Source organism: Giraffa tippelskirchi, chromosome 5, assembly GCF_054371585.1.
Source record: "Giraffa tippelskirchi isolate mGirTip1 chromosome 5, T2T-mGirTip1v1.2.pri, whole genome shotgun sequence".
Lineage (NCBI taxonomy): Eukaryota > Metazoa > Chordata > Mammalia > Artiodactyla > Giraffidae > Giraffa > Giraffa tippelskirchi.
In genome coordinates this window covers 1,404,015-1,410,014 of record NC_137279.1, presented here as the reverse complement: position 1 = coordinate 1,410,014, position 6,000 = coordinate 1,404,015, and positions in this window count along the sequence as shown.

The window sequence follows — 6,000 nt, the reverse complement described above, 5'->3', positions numbered from 1 at the left end:
TATATAGTCCATGGAATTCTCCAGGCCAGAATACTGGAATGGGTAGCCTTTCCCTTCTCCAGGGGATCTTCCCAACCCAGGGATGGAACCCAGGTCTCCCGCATTGCAGATGGATTTTTTACTAGCTGAGCCACAAGGGAAGCCCATTTATTGGGCCATAAAGAAGGCTGAGTGTTGAAGAATTGATGCTTCGGCATTGTGGTGCTGGAGAAGACTCTTCAGAGTCCCTTAGACAACAAGGAGACCGAACAATCAGTCAATGCTAAAGGAAATCAACCGTAAATATTCATTGGACAGACTGATGCTGAAGCGGAAGCTCCAGTACTTTGGCCACCTGATGAAAAGAGCCAACTCATTGGAAAAGACCCTGATGCTGGGAAAGATTGAAGGTAAGAGGAGAAGGGGACGACAGAGGATGAGATGGTTGGATGGCATCACCAACTCAATGGACATGAGTTTGAGCAAACTCCAGGAGATAGTGAAGGACAGGGAAGCCTGGCATGCTGCAGTCCATGGGGATGCAAAGAATCAAACATGACTTAGCAACTGAACTGTAACTGTTCAGACTTAGCAACTGAACAACCACAACAACAACCCAACTTGTGGGTTTGGTCTTTTTAGCCTGGAATCATTTTAACCGATCTCAGAAAGTCAGCCAGGAGACAACATTTTTCTTCCTTTAAATGCTCTTGCTGCCCACCATGTGAGGGCAGTTTCTTCATCCCCATAGTTTTTGTAAATAAAGGCTTCTGGCCCCCAGGAGGCCTGAGCTCACACCTGCCCCCAGCCTCTACAGAGAGGTAAGTCCAGGCCAGTCCCAGAGGACGCCGGCCTTTGCTGCATCATCAGTGGAACTGTTGCTGGGGAGCAGAGGAAAGCCTACTAGGCCCCTGAGGGACCCATGAGCCCCAGACGCCATGTCTCACCCACACGGTTCAGATCACGCCCGTACAAGAGAGCCGTCCATGTGCTTTCTCCTGTGTGGAGATGGGCCCAGGGCTACTTCCTCCAGGGTGGACACCAGGCTGGGACACGACTGGGCCTCAGGTGGTCAGGCTCCCGGTCGCTGGAGCTACCACGCTGGGGCCCCATCAGCGTGTCTCCAGGAGCACAAACCCATCACCAGGCAGTAAATTCCTTTTCCGCCACGGGCATTAGTGAGACCCAGCCGGCCACTGTCAATCTCCCTGGGGCAGGCATCCAACCACCTAGGCTGGCAGGTGCCCCCTTCCCGGATGTGGTTGGTGGGGAGCCCAGGGAAGGCCTGGGAGCATTCTCCAGAATCATGAGAGTTCTAGGAAGAGGGAAGTGGGGACCAAGGGGAAGGTGCACCTCTGGGCCCTGAAATCACTTGTGGGTGCTGGCTGGGAATTTGGAAGGAGCAGCAGCAAATTGCCACTGAGCCAGCAAACCAAAGGCTCAGTCACCTTCTGCCGTGCCTGGCACTGGATTGTCGCTCTGCTGGAATTGTCTTTGTTTTACGGGGGGTAGGGATTCTCTTTCTCCCTCTTTCTCTCTCCTTCCTTGCTTTCTTTCTTTTCCTCTGTCTTTTCTGGTTCCTAGGAGGAAGCTCTGTAGTGGGGACTGGACAGGCTTGCGGGTGAGCTGACCTGGGTCTTTCATTTTATAAATGGAGAAACCCCTGTTTTGAGGGGCCAAAAGGTGTGTCCACCTGGCTCCCTTCCCAGCCGTGTGGCTGAGTCGTGAGGGCTCCCCAGCCCTAGCGTCTCGTGACGACAGGAACCCCCCACAGGATAGCTGTGGGCTTACAGGTGCCCAAGCCTGCAAGAGCCCAGGGGGCCCCTGGCGTGAGGTCAGGGCCCTCGGCAACCATATGGTCAAGGATGTCATGTCCGCCTGACCCCTCCATCACCAACTGGACTCTGACAGCAGCCCACACCTCCTGGGATCTTGAACTGTAGGCTTTGGAAAAGAAATCAAGCATTTATTTGGAGCCAGGTTTGAGAAGTTAGCTGTGTGGGGACCAATTGTGGTAAAAACACTTGGAGGAGGTTAAGGAGGTGATGTGTTTCTAAAGCACCGAGACCGCTCAGGCTGGCTCCTCCAGCGTCTGCAGACCACGTCTATGTCTCACTGGGCGGCCCTCGTAAAGTGCTATTCTCGTCCTTATGTGTAGGGACCAGTGTCCTCCTGTACTCAGCGGTCAATTCCTGCTGCTGCTCTAGTATTTGTGTTCGAGAATATTTAACTCTTTGCTGGAGTTCCAACACATTGCATCTCTGATTCGGGTTGGGGAGCTGAGCCCCTGATCAATAAAGGGAAACTGATTTTGCCTCTTGGCTGTGGTTCCCTCTGTGTGTTCAGATGTAACCAACCCTCCATCTCCACCCAGGGCTTCCCTGGTAGCCCAGCTGGTAAAGAATCCGCTTGCAAGGCAGGAGACCCCAGTTCAATTCCTGGGTTGGGAAGGTCCGCTGGAGAAGCAAACGGCTACCCACTCCAGTATTCTGGCCTGGAGAATCCCATGGACCGAGGAGCCTGCAGGCTACAGTCCGTGGGGTCACAAACAGTGGGGCACGACTGAGCGACTTTCCCTTTCCCTTCCACTTCACTTTCCTCTCCACGAAGAATCAGGGGAGTGGATGGCTTGGGGACGATGCGGCGAGGGTGGAGGAAGGAAGGTCCCTCGACTAATCCCACGCCCTGCCCCTCTACCTCCAGGCCCCCACTTTGAGGCTGTGACCAAGCGCTCTTCTAACAGCTGCTGCTGAAGCACCTGTGTGATCCCGCTCCATTCGGAGGCTCGCCAGTCCTGTCCGCCCAGTTTTCTGGCACAGAGCGCAGATGAGGCCCCTGCTTCCCTGCCTTTCAGGCCTCATCCTTCCAGGCGGTCCCCATGTGCCAGCCTGAAACCAGGCAGTGGTGACCAGAAGTGTCTGCACCCTGAATACCCTCTGGGTGGGGTGGGAGGTAGTCATCCATTCAACCAGTGAGGGCCAAGCATACTCTCAACTTAGGAAAGAAGACAGTCTCTCCCAGTGGGGCGGAGGTTACACTGCGAACTGGGGAGAGGGCCAGTAAACAAACACAGGGATCAGTCAGCACAGTGGGCCGAGCGACTTGGCCTCAGAGAGTCAGAGGGGGAGGTGGGCAGAGGCTGCCCACCGCCCTGGGGGGAACCGGAAAGGCAGGCTAGGTGATTAGTGACACCACGGTGCCCAGGCTTCTCAGCCGCCTGCTGCGGAGGCTCAGAACCTGTGGGTCCCCATCCCTACTGTGGCCGTCAGCACCAGCTGCGGTGGTGACAGACGCCGTTTACTGCAGCTGAAGCCTCCCGGTTGGACGAGAGCTCTCTGAGGAGGAAGGGGAGATGGTGCCCCCATCAGAAAGGAGCCCGCCCCCCACCCCAGGGCAGGCAGTCTCCCCTCCGGGCCCTTGGGAGCGTCCCGTCCCTGGGTCTCTCAGCACGGCGCTGACAGCCACGTCTCCTCCAAGGCTGGGCCCCCGAGGACCCGAGTGCCGGCTGGCCACAGCCTAGCTCCCTGCCCGGCCCTGGGCGGGACCCTGCCCACAGTGTCCTGCTTGGGCACGGCGCCCCCAGGCCATGCCGCCGGTCGGGGATGGGGTTTCAGCCTGATCTTTAGCACCAGCTGCGTGTGGCCGGGCTGCTGGGAATTCGGGAAGCTGGTGCCAGACGGAGCACAGTCGACCCCGGGAGGCAGCCCTGCTGCCCTTGGGACCGGAGGTGGGGCAGCCTCAGACTGTTCCCCCCACCCGGGGTCTTGGCCCCAACTGGGCAGTGGGTGTGGGGGTCTGGGAGCAGCCGTGGCCCCACTGGGCCTCACTTTCCCTCGGGTCAAGTAGCCCACAGCATCAAGCTCTCCCTGGGGGTGTCTCGGGCTTAGGCACGGGGTGGGGGTCCCCGTCCCTGCCCTTGGAAGCCCCGGGCTGATGTGGGAGACACAGCCCCTCCCCTGGGAGTGCCAGGCTACTGGGGAGACGGGTCCTGACTTCAGCGTTTCTCCACTCAATTTAGCCAACACTTGACACCCAAGAGTTCTTCCTAAAACATAGCCCTGTCACTTCTCTGCCTGGCAACCTCTCGCGGCTCCTCACCCACACCAAAACAAATACCAACTTCCTGGCAGGCACAGAAGTCACTACAACTGCCGCCAGGGGTGGGCCTGCTGGAGAAGGCCCTTCCAGCCCAGAGGCTCCTCCAGGACAGGCGGAGGTCTCCTTTGCCCAGAGGGGACGCGTCCTTGTGGGGCGGGGAGGTCATGGGGAGAGACATCTCTGACTACCTGCCAACCTGGGGGCTGTGGGTGCAGGAGAAACCGCCCTGGGCGCAGGGCGGAGGCAGGCATCATGGGTCCTGGGGGACCCTGGCTTGGAGGGAGACAGGCCTGAGATACGAGAACAGGCTAGCCTGTGGGGTCACAGGGACCAGACGCTCCGTGTGGGGATCACGGGAGGGCGGGCGGGCCGTCCTGCGGACAGGGGGGAGGGTGAACACGGGGATCAAGAGGCCAGCGTGCCTGAGCTGGGTGGACAAGCGTGCGGGCCAGGAGTGGGGGAGGGTGTCGGTGGGTGGAGAAAGCTCAGCCACCTCCAGGATCTCAGATTTAGGGCCAACAGGCTTCTGCACAGCTGGGGGCTCCAAGGGGCCCAGCGTCTAAGTCAGGAGACTGAACTGGGCTGCCTCCAGGGCTCCCGGGGCAGGGCCCCCATGATCTCAGTGGGTCACCCATGTGGTCAGAGAAAACACTGACAGCAGCGAATGACAAGGACACGGTTTACATCTTCATGCACAGATGGTGTTCACACCCGCGTTGCACAGCTGGCAGGGCACCGAGGATTAGCCGTCCATCACCAGCCGGTCATCTGTGGTCGGAGCCATGACAATGCCTGGCATGTGTGTCTCTGGGCTACAGGTGTTGAGTAATTAATTGTAAATATTTAAAATGTGCTACTCATATTTTGTATATTTTAAGTTTGTATTGGGGTATAGCTAATTAACGGGGCTTCCTTGTTGGCTCAGTGGTGAAGAATCCGCCTGTAATGCAGGAGACACAGAGGACACAAGTTCGATTCCTGAGTGAGGAAGATCCCCTGGAGAAGAACATGGCAGCCTGCTCCAGTATTCCTGCTGGGAAATCCCACAGACAGTGGAGCCCATGGGGTCGCCAAGAGTTGGACACGACTGGGCAACTGCGCACACAGCCGTTTAATAACACACAACGCTGCGCCGGTTTCAGGCTACTACTCTCAATAGCTCTGTTTTATCATTTCTTCCTTGAAAAAAATACCAGAAGGCTCAAAAATTGCAAACAGCTGGGCCCTTCTCAACTTCTGAGAGGCCCCGGTGTGCCTTTCAATGAAGTTCGCAAGCAAAGAATACAGCTTGGAGGCTGAAAATGTCGCCTTTTTTATTATTACTATTATTTTCTTTTTGAAAATGTTGACTTCTATCTAATTTTTAAAAGTCAGAACATCAGGGTGAGGAGGCTGAGCCGTGGGGGGATCAGCCCACCCTTGCTGCCCCAGCCTGGATCACTCACGAGCCGCGGCCCGAGGGACCCCTGGGCGATGGCTCCCGGCCCAGCTTCCCTCTCCGTGAACTGACGCGGTGCGCCCACCTCCGGGGCTGTCATGAGGGCAGACGGCGCTCTGGGCTGAGCGTCTGGCAGTGGCTGGGGGCAGCGAGCTCGTGCTGTGTGCACGGCCAGGGCTGTGACGTGCTGGGCGACACGCAGGCTCACGTGTGCAGAGGGCGTGCATCCGTGAGCAGGAGCCGGTCACCCTCCCACTGCTGACCCAAGGGCCGCCTCCACGGAGCCGCTGTCTGGGCTGGTCATCGGGGACTATATCCCCCGGCCCATTCATCAGCTGCCTCGAGGCAGGTCGCCCTCCCCTGCATCTCAGTGCGTCTCTGAACAGGGATGAGTCGGGTTAGAGCCTCAGGAGACACAGAGGGCAGAGGGGGTGACGGCGGTGAGGCTGGGGGACGGAGGAAGGGCATTAAGGGGTTCCATCTCC